Source organism: Chiloscyllium plagiosum, unplaced genomic scaffold (genome assembly GCF_037043375.1).
Source record: "Chiloscyllium plagiosum isolate Xiang-an unplaced genomic scaffold, Cpla_swu_hap1 HiC_scaffold_20, whole genome shotgun sequence".
Classification (NCBI taxonomy): domain Eukaryota; kingdom Metazoa; phylum Chordata; class Chondrichthyes; order Orectolobiformes; family Hemiscylliidae; genus Chiloscyllium; species Chiloscyllium plagiosum.
The window spans coordinates 27,820,130-27,832,796 of NW_028270158.1; the positions used below are offsets into that span (position 1 = coordinate 27,820,130).

The 12,667-nt window shown below is 41.8% G+C and overlaps 1 protein-coding gene across 3 annotated transcripts in view; it reads left to right on the plus strand.

Annotated features, from left to right (window-relative positions):
- Positions 1–12,667, plus strand: part of rai1 (retinoic acid induced 1) — a 60,535-nt gene that overhangs the window by 35,074 nt on the left and 12,794 nt on the right. The gene's annotated exons all lie outside the window — the stretch shown is intronic.

Consider the following 12,667-nt stretch of genomic DNA (forward strand, 5'->3'; position numbering starts at 1 on the left):
CACCTCTTCAAAAAGATTCAGTGAAGTTAGTGAGACACAATTTCCCATGCACAAAGCTATGTTAACTATCCACTAATCCTGTCCAACAATTTACCCGTCATTGATGCTGGGGTCACCTGTCTATAGTTCCTCGGCTTTTCCTTACAGACTTTCTTAAATAATGGCACCACGTTAGCCAACCTTCAGTCTTCTGGCATCTCAACATGGCTGTCAGTCATACAAAAACCCTCAGCAAGGGGCCCAGCAATCTCTTTCCTAGCTTCCCACAAAGTTCAGAGAAACATCTGATCAGATCACAGTGATTTCTCCATTTCAGCTGATCTAACTTCAACCTAAATACATACAACCTAAAGCCTATTGTAGTAAGAATGTCAACAAATTGCAGAATTTGGGATAAATGTAGCTGAGATCTGCATGCCATATGTGGAGATTTGTAAGGAATACTGCAGAACTGACTCTAAGAGTTTGTCATTTAAATTTTTTTTATAAGTCTGTTTCGCTACTGTATCAAACTGGAATTCTTATGTTTTCAAAACATATGGATGTGCCTTTATTCAATCAATATCTAGCTTTTTGTATTTTTGCTGTGTTGTATTATTATTATATTGTAGCTACTCATTGTTTCATTTTTTTCAAGTGGCTGAATTTAGACATGATCAGTCATTTACAGTGTGGAATTGACTTGTACACTATGAAATACTTCCGGATGTCTTGAAACAAAAGCACTTACTTTAATAAAATAAAATTTTAAAAAAATGGGCTGCACAGTGGTTCAGTGGTTACCTTGAAGCACCAACAACCTGGGTTCAATTCCAGCCTCGGGCGACTGTCTGTATGAAGTTTGCACATTCACCCCGCGTCTGTGTGCATTTCCTCAGATGTGCAGGTTAGGTGAATTGGCCACGCTAAATCGCCCACAGTGTTCATGGAAGTTAAGTTAGGGGCATTAGTCAGAGATAAGTACAGGTGATAGGGTAGGGGAATGGGTCTGAGTGGGTTACTGTTTGGTCGATGTGGACATGTTGGGCCGAAGGGCCTGTTTCCATACTGTAGGAATTCTAATTCTAAAAAATCCTAACCTGTTTTAATTATTTCTAGATGTTTTCAGCTGTCAGTGTCGTTGCTTTTTTAACTAATGGCAATTGTATTCACAGAAGCTGACAGGCTTTGTGTGCTTCTGAGCTACTGAATATTTAAAGATGCCTTCAGTTTTCTGACTGGAATTTTTCTTCTTTCTTCTCCTCGGATGGATGTGGCTTTTGTAGACCTGCAGATTTCTTCAGACTGTACCCACTGCTGCTACTATATTATTTGAAGCAATGCGGCCAGTAAATTATAATGGGAAGCTAAATTAAATTGCCAGGCAACCAACACTCGCATCATATTTTAATGATGGGACCGAAAAGCTTTGGGTAGTTTCACTGCTCCCAGTCCTTTTCGCTGGCATTAATCTAATCTGGAAAAGGATGCTCATACAAAGTCTTCAGCAGGAGGGGGACTTAATCTTAATGACCAATAAAATAGATTTGTTACTTAACAGCTAGTTACATTATATCTGAGATACCTAAAGCTCTCTTGTGAAACCTCAGGCTCAGTTTAATCTTAAATTCACATTACTACGACTGAAAAACTCTCACACAGCATTGATAACAAACGTAGAGCTGGTACAGTACTGGTCAGGTCCTCCCAGGAGCAATCCTGCTGGGCAAAGCTTACCTCATCATGTTAGTTAATCCTTTCAGGCACTAATTGCCTTACGCAACATCAGGCACTCCTGGAGAACTTTTTTCTTACATTGATTTACGTGGGATATTGGTGTTGCTGGTGACAGCAACATTTATTCTGAAACCGAATTGACCTTGAACTGAGCACTTCATTTAACCACTTTACTGTGACATGTAGTTATATGTAGGCTAGATTTCATTCCCTAAAGGATATTAGTGAACCAGATGGGTTTTCATAATACAATGATCTGTACAAGACTTTTTTGTTAACTGAATTTAAATTCCACCAGCTGCCATGGTGGCATTTAAACTGTGTCCCCAGATCCTGGGTCTCTGCATTACTTGTTCAGCGACATTAATGCTATGCCACCATTGTCCCCTAAGCCCTTTGAGTGCACGCCCTCGTGACTCCTTTGACTCAGTTTCATGTTTTTTATATGCTTACCCTCCTGTAAAGCACATTGAGACGACTATGTTAAAAGTGCTATATAATTGCAAGTTGTTATTTATTCAAACTTGGAATTCAGTTACTCGGAACTTTTGAAAATTAGATTACCAGGATTGTTTTTTAGACATATTTATGGATGCTCCTTCCTCGGCACGGATTACCGTTTGAACCTCCAGCCTTTCTTGTCAATTTGCCTTAATGTCACATATAGCAGTAGATTTCCTGTTCCTTTCTTAACTGCAAAACTAGGATACCTGTGCTTTGTTGCTGAAGTATACAAAATCAATAGCACTTCAAATATGTGGCTATTTATAAAGCATTCCCAGAGGACTGTTGTTCAAGGTACTATTCACGTGAAGGTGGCTTTCTTGACAGTGCTTGGTATTTTTCTTTGTACCATCAACTGGAGGATTCTACCAATATCATCACCAATTTACAGAGGGAGGGGAGGATCAGTAAAGATTACGGGGAAAAAAAAACAAAGCAAAAAATGCTCTTATAAATTGAGCTCCTAGCAACCAGGCTACCCTAGCAACCAAGTTACCCTTGCAACCAGGCTACCCTAGCAACCAGGCTACTCTAGCAGCCATGCAGAGGATTATACTGTCTTGTATTGTAATTCGTGAGTTGGATTAACTGGTGTTTACTTGATGGCATTTAGAATCATTGGAAGCTTTTAATCCTTGCTGGTATAAAACAAACCTGAATTGATCTGTGTTGAAGAAATACCACCTAAAAAAGAAATTGTTGGCATTGCAATGTATTCCTCCTTTTATTTCAGTTTTCCCATCTCCGTAAAGCTGCTGACTTATCCTGAGGTGTTCTTGCAAGAATATTTTTGCCAGCTCCTAAATGTTTCCATTTTAGAATGGGCATCAATTCAAATTCAAAGCCCACTTTCTGCCCAGCAAGCGCTGAGCATTAGGAATCCCTGATGAGGTTTCTCTGCTCCACCCTCACACCAAGTCAGTCTTCATTTCTGTTGCTGAACTTCAGTTAGCTTAGTTGGCTAGACAGCTGGTTGGCAATGCAGAGTGACACCAGCAGTGAGTTCAATTCCCACACTAGCTGAGGTTACCATGAGATCCAACCTTCCCAAATTCACCCCTCGCCTGAGGCATGGTGATCCTTGGGTTAAAATGCCACCAGTTCTCTTTCTCTCACACTCTCGCTCTCTCTCTCTCTCTCACATGAGACAAACTGAGGATCAAATTAGTAACCTGGGAGCTCTGTGCTGTTTACTCATTTCTCATTGAAGATTGTTTCCTCTGGCAGGGTGAGTTGATTATAAGGTTACACTTTATCTTATTAGAGGACTTTTAGTCTCAAATTGAAAAGGACCTTGGCTTAACATCCCACCTGAAAGAGGTGAGGAGAAACAAATGACCTAATCTCATGTTATGTTCCTGACTCTGACCTATATCACCCCTTCCTCCACACCTTTTTCAGAGGATCAGGAGCACATTGAAAGATAAAACCTCTCTTCTCTCTGACCTCAAGTCACTGGGACATATTTTTGTGAGCTCAACTGTATTTTAAAAATTTATAAATCTGTACATGAGGAAGTGGCTCGAGAGAGGTGCCTGTCCCTTTAAGACTGCCACTACTAGTGATATGATTAGACTTGGAAGTACTGGGGAATGAGCCAAGTCTGCGGCAGCGACTCAGCTGAGAACAGTCCAATAGCAGGGCTTGCTCACCTGCAGTGTGGGCTGTAAAATTAATTTGCTGCAGACACTCTTATTTATAGCACATTAGAGCTTCCGTCAGCCCGAGTACAATTGCTGACCATCCATCGGTGCCCTGCATCATCAAACCACAAACACGTACTGATCCGTGGGACATGATTCTCCCTCCCTGCTCCAGCTTCCCGTACTCTCCTTCCTGCCCCATGCTGACTGGCTGCTGTCTCTGCTCTCTACTGTCAGTCCACCCCTCTGCAGCACTTAATGGAGTCATCTCAATGCCACTGATGTGTCGTTTACTGTCCCCAAAGCTCTTGGGTGTTTGCTGCTTTCTTGCCCTCGGATTCCTCATTTTGAAAGGCTTGTTATTCGCTGGGCAGAGAGCTATTTCCTGAAAAGCATGGAAAGACAAGCTCCAGCATCCTCTGGACTGAGTTTTTTAAACCCTCCACTGGCCTCTCCTGGTATGCCCCCTCCCCTACCCCCTACCCACTTTAGCTTCCATGATTCACCTGAACTTTAATGAAGTGGCTATTTAGTTTTTGTGTGTGAGCCCAGGCAAGGGCTGATGCGCCATGGGAACCATCGATGCATCTCCTGAATCTCTTCACTGTTCGCATGAATTTCTTATTGGAAGGGGGGGGGGCACTCTCGTCCAGCCCAGCTCCCTGCTGCATACACCTGAGAGCATGACCCTCTGTGCTCTACAGTGAGAAGCTAATTGTTTTAATTACAGTGCCGTGAACTGACACTTCTGGGCCAGTTCTCCCCAGAGCACTGACAATAAGCCCGTGACCAGCTGCCTGGAAGTGCCAAGACCAGCCTACAATGCTACCCTCCTTAAATTCTCTCTCCCAGTTCAGTGGGTCTGGCATTTAAAATGATCTGTGTTGAAGAAATACCACCTAAAAAAGAAATTGTTGGCATTGCAATGTATTCCTCCTTTAGTTCAGTTTTCCCATCTCCGTAAAGCTGCTGACTTATCCTGAGGTGTTCTTGCAAGAATATTTTTGCCAGCTCCTAAATGTTTCCATTTTAGAATGGGCCCTCCTCCCCTGCTGCTGTCTGTCTGCTTATCCCTCAGCCTATCCTCTCCCAATCCATCCTACCAACCCACATCCAACCCCTCCATTATTGACATGTGCCCAGTTTTCATTGGGATGAATTTTATCCAAATTCTATAAACAACGGCTCACCAATACTCGTACCCACAGTGAAGAATTTATCAGTACCCTTTTTGAAGTAAGTTAACATCTATCTAACATTAAATGAAAGGAACGGTCTTGATAGGACTAGCTGTTCACTAAGGGGACAATCTGTCACATCTCTCTTTAGTTTCTGTGTTAAGATTATTAATTAGATTCTCGACAGAAGCCGGACGTTTAAAAATGTGATGCTTTTTAAAAGTTCTGATTGGTTTAGGCTGATTTATAAATGCAATCTCATGTTGGAGGGTTCCCAAGATTGTGTTGCACTGATCTCCAGCCATTTATCCTCCTGGGAATGACAGATATTTCATAGGGAAACTTTGAGCAAAGCTCTATACTGGCAACACAGTCATACAGCCTCAGAGTTATACAGCATGGAAACAGGCCTTTCGGTCAAACTCGTTTGCATTGACCTGATACCCTAACCTAATCTCGTCCCATTTTGCCAGAACTTGGTCCATATCCCTCCAAATCCTTCCTATTCATATACCCATTCAGATGCCTTTTAAATGTTGTCGTTGTACCAGCCTCCACCACTTCCTCTGGCAGCTCATTTCATACATGCACCACCCTCTGCGTGAAAAAGTTACCCCTTAGATCCCTTCTAATACCTTTCCCCTCTCACCCTAAATCTATGTCCTCTAGTTTTGGATTCCCCTACCCTCAGAAAGAGACTGAAGCTATTCACCCTATCCATGCGCTTCATCATTTTATAAACCTCTATAAGGTCACGCCTTGGCCTGCAACACTTCACAGAAAAAATGCCCCATCTTATTAAGCCTCTTCCAATAGCTCAAAATCCTCCAAGCCCAGCAACATCCTTGTGAATCTCTTCTGAACTCTTTTAAGTGTAACAACATCTTTCCTAGAGATGGGCAGCCAGAATTGAATGCAGTCCTTTTGGGCGGAGCTGGGGGAAACTGTAAAAAAAAATACCCCGCGTAACCTAAGAGAGAGAAGGAACAAACGAGACAGGGGCACACATGAGAAATTTTGCATTCGGTTAATGAGTTGTTGGGAGGGTGCAGATTTGTTAAGTCTTCATTAACTATAGCCAGATTTTCACTCTCTAGAAGGGAAATTCTATCTGTCTATATGCCTCTCTCTGCTTCTTCCTTTCTCTCTTTTCCCCTTTGTCTTTATTTCTTTGTTGCCCTTATTTTCATTTCCTTCAGCCAAAGAGCAGAACCGGGAGAGAGTTCTTTCTAAGCATGCTGCTGATGATTGTGTATTTTATCTGTCTGCAGGTAATTTTGCTGCTGGCCTCCAGGGCTAGATGAATGTATTAATCAGCTTCGGGTAAAGTGCTGACACTGACCTTGACCCCACACTGTGCCCGTTATCTGTATGGGTCTGACACCACTCCAGCTGCCTATGTCGCTCGGTTAAGTGGTCTGCATGCAACTCCTCTGTGACATGACTTTTAATAGTCAGACTGTATTTTATTAACAGATATCCTGAAGGGATAAAATCTGCCAGCATTCCCTCCACTGCTTTAATCCAGCAGCCACCTCGCACAGGCATGTGCATTTAGTTTCAGCACTGTTACGTTTGAGGGTGCTTCTCTCTGCTATATTGGCAGCTGCATGTAGGGCGCAGAGATTTACTAGAAAATCATGGGCAATGAAAAGTCTGAGGTTTGGTGGTGGTGGTCTTAGAGTGGAGAACATTAAGGAAAGATTTATTTTAAGTGTTCAAAGTCATGAAAGATTTTGAGAGAGTGCATTAGGAGCAACTATTTTCAGTGGAAGATGGTTTGGTAATGAAAGGATGCAGATGTAAACTAATTGGCAAAAGAGCTAGGAGCAATATGAGGACATTTATTGCTACAAGATGTGATGATTTGGAATGGGCTACCTGAAAGGTTGTTGGAACAGATTCAGACAAATAAGAGGAAGCAATTTAGCGTTTGGCAGCTGTTCTGCTGTTTAATCAGATTATGGCTGATCTGTGGTTAAACTCAATATATTGGACCCCTTTTGCGAACAAAAATCTATCAGATCCGTTTTAAAATTAACAATTGGTTGAGTATGTGGAAGAGTGTTCCAAATTGTACTTTTCTTTTGGAGAAATACATGGATCAGTCAATATTTGAAGGGGAAAAATTTGCAAGATTCCAGGGAAAGAGCAGAGAAATGTGACTAATTCTATAGATTCAAAGTGAAGGGAAGATCTCTGTTATTGTAATGTGCTTCAGGAGGTCAGGACATCCCAAAGTGGTTTACTGCCAATGAAGTCAGAGGCTAGGAATTCTGCAGTGAATAATTCATCTCCTGACTCCCCAAAGCCTGGCCACCGTATCCAAGGCCTGGATAGTGCAGCAATACTCATGAAGCTTGGTACAATCTAGGTCAAAGCAGCCCACCTAATTGGCACCACATCCACAAATATTCACTCCTTCCAAAGCCAGTGCTCAGTAATAGCAGTGTGTAGCATCTCTACAAGATTTGAATAGATGGTGCATTGCCGAAATTCTTCAAGGCTCCTTAGCACCTTCAAAGCCCATGACCATGACCATTACCATCTGGAAGGACAAGAATGGGATATATATGGGAACACCACCATTTACACATTCTTCTCCAAGCCACTTACTTTCCCCTCGCTTGAATAATATTGCCACTCCTTCAGTGTTGCTAGGCCAAAATGCTGGATCACCCTCCCTAAGTACTGTTGGTCTACCTAAGCCAGATGGACAGCAATAGTTCAAGAAGGCATTTATACTGGGATTGGACTAGGAAAGAGACAAACTCCTGTTGAGCAAAACAGCTGTTAGAAAATTACCTTCTCACACCACTCAAATACTTGGCCAGGAACAGTAGGTAGCTGAAATGGCATTTTCTGTGGAATATTTATAGGTTGAATCATATTCCTGATTCAGTATTGGATATGGGTTTTTTTTTAACTTAAAAAAAATTACATCACAGGTGAGGTGCCAGAAGACTGGAGGTTGACTAACGTGATGCCACTGTTTAAGAAGGGTGGTAAGGATAAGCCAGGGAACTATAGACCAGTGAGCCTGACGTCGGTGGTGGGCAAGTTGTTGGAGGGAATCCTGAAGGACAGGATGTACATGTATTTGGTTTGGCAAGGACTGATTAGGGATAGTCAACATGGGTTTGTGTATGGGAAATCATGTCTCACAAACTTGATTGAGTTTTTTGAAGAAGTAACAAAGAGGATTGATGAGCGCAGAGTGGTAGATATGATCTATATGGACTTCAGTAAGGCGTTCGACAAGGTTCCCCATGGGAGACTGATTAACAAGGTTAGACCTCACGCAACATAAGGAGAACTAGCTATTTGGATACAGAACTGGCTCAAAGGTAGAAGACAGAGGGTGGTGGTGGAGGGTTGTTTTTCAGATTGGAGGCCTGTGACCAGTGGAGTGCCACAAGGATCAGCGCTGGGTCCTCTATTTTTTGTCATTTACATAAATGTTTTGGATGTGAGCATAAGAGGTACAGTTAGTAAGTTTGCAGATGACACCAAAATTGGAGGTATAGTGGACAGCGAAGATTATAACAGGATCTGGACCAGATGGGCCAATGGGCTGAGAAGTGGCAGATGGAGTTTAATTCAGATAAATGCGAGGTGCTGCATTTTGGGAAAGCAAATCTTAGCAGGACTTATACACTTAATGGTAAGGTCCTAGGGAGTGTTGCTGAACAAAGAGACTTTGGAGTGCAGGTTCATAGCTCCTTGAAAGTGGAGTCGCAGGTAGATAGGATAGTGAAGAAGGCGTTTGGTATGCTTTCCTTTATTGGTCAGAGTATTGAGTACAGGAGTTGGGAGGTCATGTTGCAGCTGTACAGGACATTGGTTAGGCCACTGTTGGAATATTGTGTGCAGTTCTGGTCTCCTTCCTATCAGAAAGATGTTGTGAAACTTGAAAGGGTTCAGAAAAGATTTACGAGGATGTTGCCAGGGTTGGAGGATCTGAGCTATGGGGAGAGGCTGAACAGGCTGGGGCTGTTTTTCCTGGAGTGATGGAGGCTGAGGGGTGACCTTATAGAGGTTTACAAAATCGTAAGGGGCACAGCTAGGGTAAATAGGCAAGTATTTTCCCTGGGGTCAGGGAGTCCAGAACTAAAGGGCATAGGTTTAGGGTGAGAGAGGGAAGTTACAAAAGAGACCTACGGGGCAACTTTTTCACACAGAGGGTGGTATGTGTATGGAATGAGCTGCCAGAGGAAGTGGTGGAGGCTGGTACAATTGCAACATTTAAGAGGCATTTGGATGGGTTAACGAATAGGGAGGGGTTTGGAGGGATATGGGGCGGGTGCTGGCAGGTGGGACTAGATTGGGTTGGGATATCTGGTCGGCATGGACGGGTTGGACCGAAGGGTCTGTTTCCATGCTGTACATCTCTATGACTCTAAGACAGCTCAACACCACCTTCTTGAGGGCAGTTAGGAATGGGCAATAAATGTTGGCCTAGTCAGGAAAGCCAACATCCAGTGAATGAAACAAAAATATTTTGAGGTGTAGTCATTAGTATAATGTAAGGAAATGTGAGAAAAGAACAGCATTTCTGACAAAGGAACATTCCTTCATAACTGCATTGAAGTGTCAGTTTAGTCTCTGGAGTGAAATTTGCACCAACAACCATTTAACTCCAAGGTGAGAATGGTTGTTGCTGACTATTACATCAGCTCTTAAAATAACAGGTTCTGTAGTTCTCTCCGTCTGTCTACCTCCCCATTCTCCTTTGAGACCCTCTTTAAAACTAACCTGTTTAATGAAGCTTTTGGTCACCTCTCCTGACATCCTGAGGGTTTGGTATCCATTTCTGCCGAAATGTTTCCTTTTAAAAAATATTTTTCAATGTTAATTGTGGTGTACAAATGCTATTGTCAAAGTGTAAATAATTTCATGTAGTAATAGAGGAATTTAAGAATTAAACGTTTAGAAAGAGCTTGCATTTATATAGTACCTTTCACAATCTCAGTGCATCAATGTGCTGCTTTAGCCAATTATTTGCCTTCTATTGGATTGTTGTCGTTATTAGAATATGGATAGCACACCAACCAATTTTCACACAATGAACTCCCACAAACAGCAATGTGATGACTTGCTATTTGTGATGTTGATTGAGTTAAAATATTGTCCTGGAAACCAGGGAGAACTCCCTGTTGTTGTATTAAATAGTGCTACGGGTTTGTTTCTGTTAATTGAAGAACAGATAGGGAATTAGTTTAATGTCTCGTTGAAATGACAGCACGGACTGGATTATGCGCTCAAGTGTCTGGAGTCTAACCTGAGCACTCAACTTGCTGCTGGAGATACACATATTACCAAACGATCCAAGGCTGAAACATTAATGTGTTGCTTGTTAACTGTGGAGCTAGGTGGATAGTAAAATTCTGCTCATGCGCTGAACCTTTGTGTGACCCCAGAGAGTTCAGACAACACATTAATAGAATGTCCTGTAGGCACAGCGGAGGCTGCTCCCCCAAGCTCAGTGCTGCGTCGAACAGAAGCTTTCACTCTAAGCTTTGAGCTGCTAAGTGCTGGCTGGGAGTGCTTGACACTACTGCCCCATCACTTCTCCCTTGAGCCCAACATCACCCTTTATTAATCAACAGGAAATATATGTTTACATAAAGGTAAATATCATCGAACAATAGAAGAGTTGATTTTCAATGCTGATCGAAATCTCTGGCCTGTGAGCTGAAAATGAGTCCAGGCAGAAGCTTTATTCCTAACTGTCGCCTTCTGTGTCTGTGGTTGGTTCTCAGCAGCATAACCCTCTCTAAGTGCATGTATTAATGTACTTTGGAAAGATTAAAATGCTAATGGTGCACACAGGCAGCCGCATAATGACAAAGCAGTGAACACAATGATGTGTTTCCTGGTATCAGCTTTCAAGGAGCAGAGAGGCGGATGATTAGAAATCAAACTCAGCCAATCTGTGATATTGTAACAGCCAGGCTTGCTGGTAGAAAAGGCATCTGCTATCTCCATGTTATTCTCCAATAATAGATACAAGCCTTTGCAAACCCTGTCAAAATTACAGAAAACAAACAGATATTGGTGGACCATTGTTTCTCATTGAGAATAACAGGAATTACAGATCCTGTGTATTATAGAGAATAGCAGAGATTGCAGTTGCCTGTATGTTATAGTGAACAGCTCAGACTGCAGCTCTGTTTGGTGGTAGCAGTATTTCCTCTGAGTTGCAAAGTGCTCAGTTCAAGGACGATCTAAACATTGAGGATAAAAATTAAAGCCTAATTCTGCAGTACAATACTGAGGGAGTAGTGCACATGTTGCAGCTCTTGTCTTTCAGGTGATTGTTCAACAAACCAAGGCCCTGTCTCCTCCCTCAGGTGAGTGTAAAAAAACTCCATGGCACTATTTTGAAAAAAGTTACCCCTCAGTCAACACTTAAAAAAAAGTTTAACTGGTCATTATCACTCTGATTTTCTTGGTGCATGTTGTGTGCAAATTGCCTGTTATTATTTCTCAATTGCAACAGTGCCAATACTTAAAGTATTTTATTGGTTGTCAAGCCACTTTCTATTGCCTGCTGGTTGTGACAGGCAGTATATAAATGCATTTATATCTTTATTATAATGAATCGTGGAGATTGCAGATCTATGTATATAATTTGAGTGATCAACAGAGACAACAGGCCCTTGTGTGTATCATAGGCAATAATAACGATTGCAGATCCTGGATAATTATGCACTATAACAGAAATTGCAAGATGCTATATGTGTAACAGAACAGTAGAGAGTTCAGACTCTGTCACAGAGTTTAGCAAAGACTTGGGCATGTCAGATTAGTAAAGACTGCAGGTCCTGTTATACAGTAGATTATCAGATACAAAAGAACCCTGTGTAAAGAGACCACAACAGATTATCAGAGACTGGATTCGTGTATACATCAGAAATTAACAAAAATGGAAAAGTATTTTATATATATTACAGAGACTGCAGATCCCTGTTTAAGGCAAAGATTTTTTTCCCCAAATGTGCACTTTATTCATAACATCTGTAAAAGTGTATAACATAAAGTTTGAATTTGGCATTACACAAAATACAATACAGATCAGTTTCTTTTTATACAATACCATGCTGTGTCTCACCATACTTGCCATTCCAGGTTATATTCACATTTTATTCTAAAGGTATCTGAAAATGGTTTGTGTTTGCAAGGATACAATGTACAAGTGTTTAATATCCAGAAAAAGGTTGGTGTCCATTGCAGCACAGGAGTGGGGCTATGGGCCAGACGTGTACTATGTAGAGCAACACTGAGAGTGCCTGACCAGTTTCTACAGCAATGGAGAAGGGACTATTGCTCTATCTGCCCAGTTTTTGTGTTTCACTGTGGTTATGCATTTCAGTATTTTGATGCACTCCAGAACATACTCCTAGTGTCTCCAGATGAAGGAGACAAAGGATAAAAGGCCCCAGCTCCCACTAAAGAATATACCATTGTTATTAGCAGAAATGAGAGGCCAAGTGTATTGTACAGAATATTTCACATCAGATGCAAGACTGAATTGGGAACTATTTATAGCTGTTTTAGAGCAATTACCGCATCAGAGACTGTCAGAGGCAATTTTGCAATATTTTATCAGCAGAAGATGGCAAG